Genomic DNA, 12574 nt, shown 5'->3' on the forward strand with positions numbered 1-12574 from the left:
TATTTTAATCGAGCAAACTTAAAATGTTCAATTTTATATGTATGAGCATTTAATATGTGATCAATCTTAATACACTACAAGAAATTGCACTTTTGGCGACTCAGATTTTAGTCGCCGAAAAATTTTTCCGACTAAATAGTTTGATTGCCAGCTTGGTTGTGAGAAGATTGTCGGGGAAAGTATTGGCGACAAAAAAATATTTAGTCTCCGAAAGTCCTAAATTGGTGACTAAACAATTAGTCACCAATAGGAAAGGTATTGGCGACTAATTTTTTTTCGTCGTCGAAAGTGGGCCAATTGGGGACTAAAAATTTAGTCGCCCAAAATTTTTAATAAATATGTTTTTTTGTTTTAACGACTAAAATATTTAGTCGCTAAAAATGTGGCACTCCTTTTTGGCTATCTATTTTTTAGTCGCCAAAAACTTTCATTTTTTTTGACTACTAACTATTTAGTCGCCAACAAGTTCCCTATTTATTTTTTGACTACTAAATATTTAGTCGCTAAAAGCTCTATTTATTAAATTTTTAAAAATGCATAAATTGAATATTTTTCATTAATTTCTAAATTATATGCATTATCCATTATCAATGCAACCTGTAACCTGTACATATACAGAATAATATATCTATCAATTATCATCTAAATCCATTATCAATAATTGTCACGCCCCTAACTCGCCCATAAAAGTTTGGGCATGACTGATAGGGGTGAGAATGGTCCGGATTGGTCCGGATTGAAAGAAAACTAAGACCAATCCGTTATCTACGGTTCCTGAAAAATTAAAACCAATCCAATCCGTTTAAATTGTGGAACCAATCCGAACCAATCCATTGAAACACGGATTGAATCGGTTTAGGATCACGGATTTAAATAATTAATACATATATACACAAGTCAATTCATTTATCAATTCAAACAATACCCGAGACTGAAATTCAAACAAGATCTTAGTAACACCCAAGACTGATATTCAAAGCCAAATTGCAAAACTGAAATGCAAAATTGATTATTGAAATTCATTTATCTTAGTACTTCAAAACTCTTGCTCTCCTAATAGTACGAAAATTCCACAAAATTGATTATAAATTTTAGAATGCTATGATTCTTGGAACTCAAAACTCAACACCAAGAACAAGCCCACAAATCCAAATCCTAGAATTAGCTGGAATAAAGAAAATATTTCCAAAACCCAGAACCCAGAAGTGTCAGTTTAGGATTATCAAAACTTAAAACACAGCTTAAGAATCAAACAACTACATGAACCCAGAGACCCAGCTTGAGCTGAAGTACACATAAAATTGCAAAATTGCCAATAGAACCTTAAACCCAGAAAAAGCAAAAACCCATAAACCAAAAGCAAGAAATCCATGAACAGTTACATCAAGAAAAGAACATATTCCAATAAAGCTCTCAACTTTTTCTCAAGAAAAAACACCATCACCACCCAAAACAGAGGAAAGAAGAAAATAGAAGGATAAAAATAGAAAACAGAAAAAATAAAAATAAATTCTCTTACTTACATTTACCGAATCCATTGTAGATGACATGAAAGAGAGAGAGGAGGAGCACACCGATGGATGATCTGGGAACAAAGGAACAAAAATAGTGTCACCGAGAGAGAGAGAGAGAAAGAGACACCTCACCCAGAGAGAGAGACGGGCAGCACATCAATCTGATCTGAGATGGATGGGAGTGTGAGATGAGAAAGAGAAGAGAGAGAGAGACACCATCGACAGAGAGATAGATGAGATGAGAGTGAGAGACAATGAACTGAATAAGGCGTGAATGAGTGAGGCGTGAATTAGGTTACATTTTAGTTTTTATAGGAGACAAGAAATTATATTGTGTGGGAAGGTACATAGTATAAATATAGATTATTTCTAGATGGTCCGGATTGGTTCCAATCCAAAACCGTGGGGTTCAATCCGGAACCGATCTGTGGCCTACGAATTTTGAAATTTCAATCCGGAACCAAACCACGGATTCAAAAAACCAATCCAAACCTATCGGATTGGACTAGATCGGATCAGATTATGGATTTACGGATTCCTTGCTCAGCCCTAATGACTGACCCGCAATGAGTCCCAAAACTAGACAATCATATAGCATGAATACCGTATATGGTACGGGGCCTGAACGGAAGCAATTATTAATCTAAAATGTCATCCATCGAGCCAGTGTTTAATTGCCAGGATCACAAAACAATTCATCACAATACCCAACGCATAATGAAACATGTACATGGGTGGCAACTATATACATGTTAATATATACAACCCAACCCCATTACTGAGGGTATAACTAAAACATCCAAGGGTGGAAGTTATACATGATTATCGACAATTGACAAAAGAGCTAGTGACCAACACTATGAGCCATGAAAGAAAGTCTACAAAAATGAATAAACTTCATTGAATTGATTGGACACCGCGGGTTGACAAAAATAGCTGCTATGCTAGACTAAGACTGATCTCCGGACTGATTACCTACATTGACATACATAACACAGAGTGAGCGAGACTCAGTGAATAATAGTAAGTGTGTAATTCAAGTGAATAAACATAACTCGCACCGTATGTAAGTACATTATTCACGTGTTTGTTCTTGTTTTGTATTTATTTTCAAAATGGCATTGGGCCTAATAGTATACAAAACGGCCTCAGGCCCATTATCATACAGAACAGCCTTAGGCCCAATATTATACCGAACAGCCTCAGACCCACATATCAACAGCTGTTTGAACATTGGAGGGTAGGTAGAACATCGACATGCACACCACCTCCCTCGACCTTAGGCCATAAGTCATAATCAATTCAAATCATGTTAGGGTCGATGAGACATCGGCATGTCATCACCTCCCTCAGCCTTAGGCTGTCATCAAGATGTAACTTATATCTGAACGGCCTCAGGCCCAACAACGACAAAACAGAATGACCTCAGGTCCATAAGTATACCATTGCTCAATATCACACATGAGTTTTTCAATTGTTCATTATACGAAGACATAGCTCATTCACGAATAACAGTATGCTAACGATAACTATTAGTAGCAAATAAACATATCACTACAGTACTATTACTCACAGTGCTGTAGCGGAGTGATAGTCCCTTCTTGTAGGTGACCTACACACACATACAATTCATACATTAGTCCCTTTTCCTTTTTAAGCAATATCTGATTCGTTTAACATTCATTTAATTACAAGCATTTCAGAGGCTTCAAATACACATTTTAGCAATCCCAGAGGGTCAAACAGAAGAAAAGAAATACACAGAATATTTCCCCTTGGGCCGCACGTGCGGAAGCCCCTCACCATACGTGCGGGAAGGTGGGCCGCACGTGCGCCCCGCACGTGCATATATTTCAGTACCTTAACTTCAAATTCCCCTGTTTTCAGTACGTGCGGCTGTGAGCCCAGCACGTGCGGTGGTGCTTCCTACACGTGCAGCCGTGAACCCCGCACGTGCGGTCGTAGCCCGTGTTTTGTGCAGTCCGATTCAAAGCAAACATCCAACAAAACAACCATATCACAAAGAAAGGGAATGGGGAAATCAACTCAAGATTATAACATAACATCACCATAATATGAATCACAAGTTGTAATACCACAATAGCATGAATTACAAGCTTGATTAAACTATAACCCTTTTTCTTGTGGTTATTTTTTATGTATGAAAGATATGTATATATATATATATAACCATCTAACTATATAAATGAGTTCAAACATGTAAACTAAAGAATAAATTGTAATTCCCCTCCTTATAGCTCAACATAACCCCAATCAACTAAACACAAAAGGTATTCTTCCAATGAATCAATTACCACACACTTGGTCTTCATGATAAACCCTAACTTACATAATGTAGAGATGTTCTTACTCAAGTCTAAGAGAGGGTTATTCAAAGTGAGTTATATCTACCATAAGCTCAAATCTCTACAAATCTTCTCAATTCTTCAATCCTCTTCCTTGTTGAAGCCTTCTCTCCTTTCTCTCCCTTTCTATACTCTCTCCTTCTCTCAAGAGATATTTCTATGTGATAGAAGTAGCTAAGTTAAGAATTTAAAAGGGTCATCTTAAAGTTGACCCCAAATTAATCAATTTAATTATTCCAAATCAAATTTTTACAAAAATTCATATTATAATCCAAAAATCATGCTTATCACAATTATAAAGTCAATTTCGGGTTATCAAGCTTCTAAGGCTTTCAATTACTGATCCAAACATCACAATGGTAATAGATTTTTCTCATAATTGACAGATATAAACCCATAATCATATAATTCACACAATTAGACTTAATTCCACACGGAATTTCACATTAACCATATAAGTGCACATAATAAGAGACTGAAAGCATACCAGAAAGCATATAAGAGGGTTGGGTTATTATAATAATACTCATTTCATTATCAACTATCCAAAAACTTTAACTTGTAACTTCATATTCCAAATATCATATAAATCCACACAAACTAGGTATAATCCATCTAAATTAAGTATTACATACAAAAACACTAGATTTCCAAAATAGAGGGTTGTAGAAAAATAAATGTCTTCTATATACAGAACAAATGCTCTTCATACACAAAAATAAATATCCACAATAGCCCACTTAAAAGCAATCTGGAAAATAATAATAATAATAATAATAAATAAATAAAAATTAACTATTAGCACTTATTCAATAAAATTGACATTTCAAATTATAAACAATTATAAAAAGAAAACTGAATTAGAATACCTTTAATGAGTTTTTTTTTTTTTGATCAGCAAAAGAAAACTTTATTGATGAACCACATATAAAAACATATGATAGACAACATCAATAAAGAGGAGCTTGAAGCTATAATGAGCTCCAACCTCCTAGTTGGTGAGAGACCAACACAACACAAAAAACAAACAACTGAATAAACACCCATCCAGCACAAAAACAAACAACTGAGAAGCAGCTCCAGCTCTAACTAATAGAACAGATAATAGGCAGATAAATAGCAGAATCCCCTTTCAGATGTTACCAATTTCACAGGAGCAGAGCAAAACCAGGGCAGAGCAAAGCCAACACTGGACAGCCACCAGCAGCAAAGCAAAACAGATGAGAAATTCACCCCATAGAAAATCAGCCCATAGAGCTTCCAAGTTCTGTTAGAACAGTGCAGACATCCATTTTTCTGAGTCATGTACTCGTAATGCTGAATCCAAAATTCACAAGAAGATGATCCCAAAAAATCTGTTCAATCCTAGAAACCACAAAATGCAGAGATGTACAAAGCTTCACTGAACGCAGATAGTGTTATTATTTGTCTTTGGTGAAGAGGCAAAGCAAAATGTTATTAGCTTAGCATCTGTGCAGTCATGAAGTAGTTCCGATTCCCGATCATTAGCTGTTGACCACTCTTTAAAGATTGTTTCATTTGTATGAGATGGGAACTAAGGCTATATTCCTCTACCTGCATAGCTGCTGTTGAAGCCAATAAAGAGGAGATGGTGCACTGAAAAAGGAGATAACATAATAAGTTTTCACTCGGCAGCAAAATTAGGTTAGGTAAAGCATAGTAGAGAAATAGTTTAAGAAAGTATTCATCAGCCTCCAAAGAATGAAATAAAATAATCAAGAAATGAATTAATTTGTAATTCTCTAAGATATGGAAGAAGTGAGTCTTCTTATTAAGCCTCTGCACATGAAAATCAATAGTTTAATAACAACTCTACAAATAAAACTCACATACAGAAGAACATTATAATTACGAAGTGTGTGAGATCCATGCATGAAGAAGCCAATAGTAGAAAGCCTTTGCTTCTAAGACAACACTAACTATACATCAAACAGCAAGTTCTATCTATTGCCCTATAGGGGGGAAAAAAAAATTCCAAAAAATTGAAAACAAAAAATATTGCCAAGGCCATATAATTATTAACAAAACCTTAGACATCAATCATCATCACACCACTCACAGTTGTAGTATATATAACATTAGCAATAGAGAATTTATCACCAAAAATGATAAACACCCAAGTCGCTTGAGAGTTTAAAAAGATAAGACAAAGCAAAGCTTCACAAGTTGTCTACCTAAGATAAACACCCAAGTCGCCCTGTTTTTGTGCCTTTTGAATCCTGTTAATTCATTCTTGCCAGATTTAACATATAAGGGCATTCAACCAATTTTCTTAATGTGAATGTAGTTAATTTCCCCTTCAAGTAATTTGTAACTTGAGCAATTTTCACATCCCAACTCAATCTATTTCTGTTCAAAAAGTACCCAAGACTTTTTCCCCACATGCCAAAAGTTTACAAAATCTGATTTGTTACTTTGGTGGTGTTTGGGAAGCCATATCCCAAATTTTTTTCTCATTTTTTCCACTAGACAAAAGTTTTGCAAAACCAAAAAAAACACATCCAAACAAAATATCACATCCAACCCCATAATCATTTCACTTTTTCTCTCACAAACATCACATCCAACCACATAAAAACCCAACTATCTTCCCAAACACCAAAAATTTTTTATCTCATAAAAACCTACATCTACTAAAATCTACATAAAAACTCACTTCCCAAACACCATCTTTGTGTTTTTCTTAACAATCACCAAGGCTGGGCAACAATCTGATTATTCTGGTAATAATAATATGACAAAATAAGAAATAATTAGGTTCCAATTCAAAAGGCAAGGAACCACTATTATTGAGCAATAAAGGTAACAGCTAAATTAGTTAACCTCAAGAAACAAAAGCAGTAGCAATCTGAATAGTAACATCTCAAATACTATATAACATAAGGTCATATCTCTATAACCACTAGACATGATGAAGATCGTTGTTTTGATCCATATTGTCAATTAATATTGCAATTCCTATCAAAAAATTATAAAACTAATAATAGTCCTATCTTGCATCACTAGTTGCTAATGAATCCGACAAATAGACCACAAATATTCTTCTGCAAAATCACTAAAAATCTCATTGAATGTTAATCATCATTCATGATGTGTTCCATTTATTATTTTCTTTACATCACCTTTTGCTAAACTAATATAAAAAACATAAATCCAAATACTGAATAAAATTTCATCTATTAACATAACCATGCCACCAAGGACCACACACTTTACAAAAATCATGAAAATCAATTTCATATTCAAATATGGCTTCATTAACCACTAAAGGATCACATGTATAAACTTTGTGCTCAAAGAGTAAATCTCGGGAAAACAAATTTTTAAACACATTAAACAATTCATAATGAATGCATTTATATGTAACAAAAAACATACCTGTAACTTGCAGAAGTTGGTGAGAATTTTGTTGGAAGTAGTCATTTGGATCAGATTTGACTTTCACAAAACTTCACAACACTTTACTTTCAAAAGTTTCAGGGTCTGTCAAAAGATCCTGAACTAAACTCCTTCTCAAATACACAAGCTTTATATTTGCAGAAATTATGGCTGCAAAACAACTATTAGTGATGAGCTAACTCAAAATGCAATGAATGCATATTGAGGGAAGGTGCATTTTGTTGTAGTGAGTCCAAGATGATATGAATTACAATATATTGTTGCTCGGTAGAAGTGGCTTAATTATGGGTGAGCTACTATTCATCTTTCAAGTGGGTTGCCCAACTAATCTGCTCTTCAATGGTGCACTATTCTTCATGTTAAAGTCAAAATTTGATAGCGGTTCTTCAAAATGACACAACCCACAAATTGACATTTATATTTGATTTTTTCTGAATAAAATTGAGATAATGATATTTTGCCATTTAATAAGTAACATGTCAAAATTTTGCTTCGATATTGTCACTAATTTAACTTCCAAATAACCCATTGAGGGATATGCTGTTGGAAATTAAAGATTCAATCTTTTTTAATTTTAAGTAATAAGGTTACTAACTCTGCTATTCTGATGTTGCTCCATCTTGCTATGCTTGTTTGGATACCTTCTTGTATTTGCCATGAAAGAATGGATCAGGCTGCTGTAAAATGTGTGTTCTGTAAGTCAAATGAGGAAACAACCAAGCATTTGTTACTTCATTGTGATCTTGCTTGGAGAGTTTGGTCGAAGCGTATAAATAACTATTCCAACTTGGTGAAAATCCTTTGGGGATGCAATTTTGTACGCGGTGTTGTGGACGTTATGGAAAATCAGGAAATGAAGTAGTATGCTTGAAATTCTTAAACTTAGACCTGCAATGTGGTCCAATCCAATCCAAGGCTTACTATTGATGTCAAAGATTACACAATCTCCGATTTTCTGAGATGCCTGGATGGAATTACAAGTCGAAAGATTTGGGCAACTCCCAAAGAGAAGGATTTTAACAGGAATCCATAATCTCAATCATTTCTAATTAAATTATATCTCATAATCTCAATTACACTATATTAAATTATACTAATGTGAATTAGGCTCTAATTCCTATCCAATGATTTAATTCTAACTTGTTAAAATTAGTGAATCAGACAGGTTTAATTTTCATTCTAACCTATCTATTCACACAATACAAGTCAATAAATCTCATAACAATCGATAACACTTAATCACATAATTAAATCACATAATTAACATAATTAATAGCTCCAATTAAGGCTCAACAAAAGCAGATTCTTCAAACCTACTTGAGTAATACACCATTGATAGGTTAAACAAGTGCATTGTAAAGTAATTTAAAGCAAAGGAACAATTCAAACTAACACAATTATCCCCAATTCTGGGTTTTTACACATATTCTACACATCAAAGAAGTCATTCCAAAGACGTCCAAATGGAAAAGCCATAACAACTTCCCAAACCAACAATTCATTGCGGGCTAAAGAAACAGAGTGAACTCAAAGTAGAAGAAGAGAAATAGAAAACCAAAAAAATTGATGGAACCCATTAATGGGTTAGGCTTGTGGCTTAGAATTTTGAGAAGCCTAAGAGACATTTTATCAAACAGTTTGAAGGCAAGGAAAAAAAACAAACAAACAAACAAACAAACAAACAAACAAACAAATCCTCTGTTATTAAGTTGGGGCTTTTAAAAAAATGTACATATTCAGTAAAAAAAAAATGGTTTGAAATCACCTTATGATCGTCCAAGAAGACTGAGATGTGAGATCTTTTAATCGAGTTCGCCACATCAAGATCGTCTGAGATGTGAGTAAAGAAGATCAGGATTGGAGAGTGGATTCTCATGATCTCGATCCTCATCTGATTGTTTGAGATAGAGTGAGGGTGAGAGTGAAAGATCAATCGATTGAGAATGAGAACAAGAACATGACAGCAAAAGCATGAGAATGCGGCTGAGAGAGAGGGAGAGTTGACTGTTGGTGACAAAGTTCAGAAATCGTGAGAGTTGAGAAGAAAAGACATTGTGAATTTGTTAGAGATTGCAGATTGATGAAGGGCATGTGGAGAAGAGATGGACGGTTGCACCCAAAAAAATTTCAGACACAGAGGGAGAGGGTGAGAGCGGGAGATATTTTTATAGAATGGTTATTGGTGACTAAAAGTTTTTAGTCGCTGAATGTATTTTATAAATACCATCAAAATATTTGAAATGTCTCCATTCAAAAATTTTAGTTCTTTGACAACTAATTTTTTTTTTTGTCGTTGAAAATAAACTTTTGGTAATCAAAATTTTGATTGCCAAAGTAAAAAATAATTTTTTATTTTCTATTCGGCGACTAAATGGTTTTAGTAGTCAAAACTCAACATAAGGAGACTAAATTTCTTTTTTGTCACTAAAAATAAACTTTTGGAGACCAAAATTTTGGTCGCCAAAAGTAAAAAATAATTTTTTATTTTTTATTTCGGCGACTAAATGGTTTTAGTAGCCAAAACTCAAAATATGGCGACTAAAATTCTTTCTTGTGGCCAATTTTGACATTTTTTGTGACTAATTTTTTTTTTGGTTGCCAATAACCAATATACCTCGACCAAAAAAATTAGTAGCTAAATATTTTACTTTTGTCAACTAAAAAATCTTTTTGTTGCCAATTGCACAAGTTTTGGTGACTAAATTTTTTTGGTCGCCAGTTTTGGTCGCCGAATATGCATTTTGTTGTAGTGATAATTTGAAGAAAATTGTTTTGTTCAAATATAAATAATCGAACATTGTGTAAAAGTTCAACTCTCATTATCCAAACACAACGAATAAACTCATGTACCTAGCATACGAATGAGATAAATAAAAAATTAAAAAGCTAAGTCATAAATTAACTTTTTGAATGTTCAAATTAACGTTTTCTTTGTTTAAACGATCTCAGTGTCATCTATGGTGTTCAAATCTTCAAAATTAATTGATTTCAATATTCTTAAATCATAAATCTTCAAAGATAATAATGTTTTGAGTTTGAAAAATAAGTATAATGGAGAAAAAAAAAATATACGGTTTTTTTTTTTTTCTTCAGGAAAATCCTTTCTACCCTCCCGCAGGTCCAAGACAGCGCCATTGCAGAGATCACCAAGGTGTCCTGTTAGCCGTTCCGAGCGAAAAACCCCTAAACCCTATAAGGATGATGGCGTATGAAAAGCATTTTGTGTTTTTAAATACAAAATTTTTGAATGGGTAGAATACACCCCATGTTGTCCTTAATGGTCATTTCATTAAAGGATATTATTGGAATATGAATTTTAATCTACTAATAATATGTACCGAAAGTATTAATGGTGTATAAATAGAATCACCCATAATGATTTCATTTGTAATATATTTTTATCAATTTTCTAATGAACCAAACATGAAAATAGACATTATATCGAAATAACCATTCCCTTCTAATTAGGTGCCTCTATTTATACACCACATTTCATCTCAAGACACACCACTACTCAATGCACACCTCAAGTAATTTGATAAACAAGAAATTTGCTCAATACATACCACAATCTTCCATCTTTACCATTATTCACACACCCCATCCACAATCTTTCATCTTTACCCTTACTCACTCACACACCCCATCCACAATCTTTAATCTTTCATATTCTATACCTCCACTTAAAAAAAACATATAACGTCCTCCTCCATTCTCTGTTTCATTGTCATCCCAGAGGTTTAGGAACCAGTCTAAACCGATCTCCATTCGTGCTGAAGACGACTTCACTCCATTCTCCTCTGGTTCACGTCTCCCTCCATGGATGCACAGTTCTGGAAAAACCAAAAAAAAAAAATTGTTAAAAGTGTTCGGAAATACAAAGTTGAGCTAAGTTCAAAAGTTCGACTATTAAAAACTAAACAAATGCTATAAGTTCAGAACTTATTAACTGAACATGTGAACTATATTTGACACTAGAAAATTGAATAATTAGAACTTGTTTGGTTTTAGAGAGTCGAACATAAATACATTGTTTAAATTTGGGTATCCAAACGAATATAAACGGTTTACTACTCAGCAAGTACATGAAAACGAAAAAAAAATGAAAAACTAAGCTTGCTTGTTTTCATTTTTCAGAAAAAATACTTTTCAAAAAATTATACTTTCTTATTTTTCGTATTTTTTTGTTTTTACTGAATTTTTTTAATATTTTAAGCAATTTTTTTACTTTTTAGACACACCTAACATAAATACACCTAAAAAGTAAAAAAAATTGTAAAAAAAATCTTTTAAAAATTCACTAAATACCAAAAATACAACAATTCAGTACATTTTTTGTATTTTTATATATTTATTAATTTTTAAAAATATTTTTTCACAATTTTTTTACTTTTTAGATACATCTAGCTAAGGTACATCTAAAAATGTAAAAAAAATGTTTAAAATTTAAAAAATATTCACTAAAAATAAAAGAATAAGAAAACTAAAAAATTCAATTTTCAAAAAACTTAATCCAGAAAACTCAAACCAAACACACTGAATCTTTTCCTTGCTCCATTGTTCCAAACCAATATTGTCAGATGCATCCATCATTAGTCCAATCAAAATCTTCAATAATACGTATATTTTTTATTGTTTCTTTAAGGGTTTTTGATTTTTGTTTTTGGGTTCTTGAGGGAGAAAATATGTAAGTAACGTTTCAAAAGAGAGGTGTGTATTTTATTTATCATTGTCCTTTATGGTAATTTTACATAAGGTGTATATCATAGCGCTTTATCCTTTGTGGTCGTTTTACATTAGGTTAATATTATAATAAAAAATAAACTAATTAATAGTATACCTTGAAATAAAAAGTGGTATGTAAACAGAAGTACCCCTTCTAATTTATTCTAGTGAAACAAACAAAATATTAGAGAACAAGAAAGTGCCAAAATCACGAGCTTAACAACTCTTTTAGGTAATGTTTAGTTCAATAGAGAAAAAAGTAAAATAAAACAATTATTTCATTACATTGCCCATGTTTAATTGATTAAAAAAAATAATAATAAATATATCATAAATGAAATCGTCATGAAAAAAGGTTGAGACTCCATTTTTTCTTTACTTACGCCACTCCCAATATATTGGGATTGGTTAACTTTTTATTTTTTGTTTTTTTTTTCTTCCTCCTATCACTCACTGATATGTGTCTGTGGGGATTGTAGGGGTTAAGAAAAATGGGGGTCTCTTCTGAATCGTCATTTATCATTGTAAGACAATGACGATTCTATAAAA

At 32.9% G+C, this 12574-nt stretch overlaps 1 long non-coding RNA gene across 3 annotated transcripts; it reads right to left on the reverse strand.

Annotated features, from left to right (window-relative positions):
* Window positions 1-2185: 2185 nt before the first annotated feature.
* Window positions 2186-9488, reverse strand: LOC114271634 (uncharacterized). Of its 3 annotated transcripts, XR_014357619.1 has the most exons (5): window positions 9066-9437; window positions 7280-7450; window positions 5024-5497; window positions 3088-3126; window positions 2186-2489 (listed from the first exon to the last, which is right to left on the reverse strand). It is a non-coding gene; the product is annotated as an uncharacterized LOC114271634 (long non-coding RNA). The 3 variants fall into 3 exon arrangements; XR_014357618.1 differs by lacking the exons at window positions 2186-2489; window positions 3088-3126 and adding an exon at window positions 7896-7993 and having other exon boundaries at window positions 4760-5497; window positions 9066-9436; XR_014357617.1 differs by lacking the exons at window positions 2186-2489; window positions 3088-3126 and having other exon boundaries at window positions 4760-5497; window positions 9066-9488.
* Window positions 9489-12574: the final 3086 nt, after the last annotated feature.

Source organism: Camellia sinensis, unplaced genomic scaffold, assembly GCF_055761805.1.
Source record: "Camellia sinensis isolate YWXY unplaced genomic scaffold, ASM5576180v1 Unanchor1, whole genome shotgun sequence".
Classification (NCBI taxonomy): domain Eukaryota; kingdom Viridiplantae; phylum Streptophyta; class Magnoliopsida; order Ericales; family Theaceae; genus Camellia; species Camellia sinensis.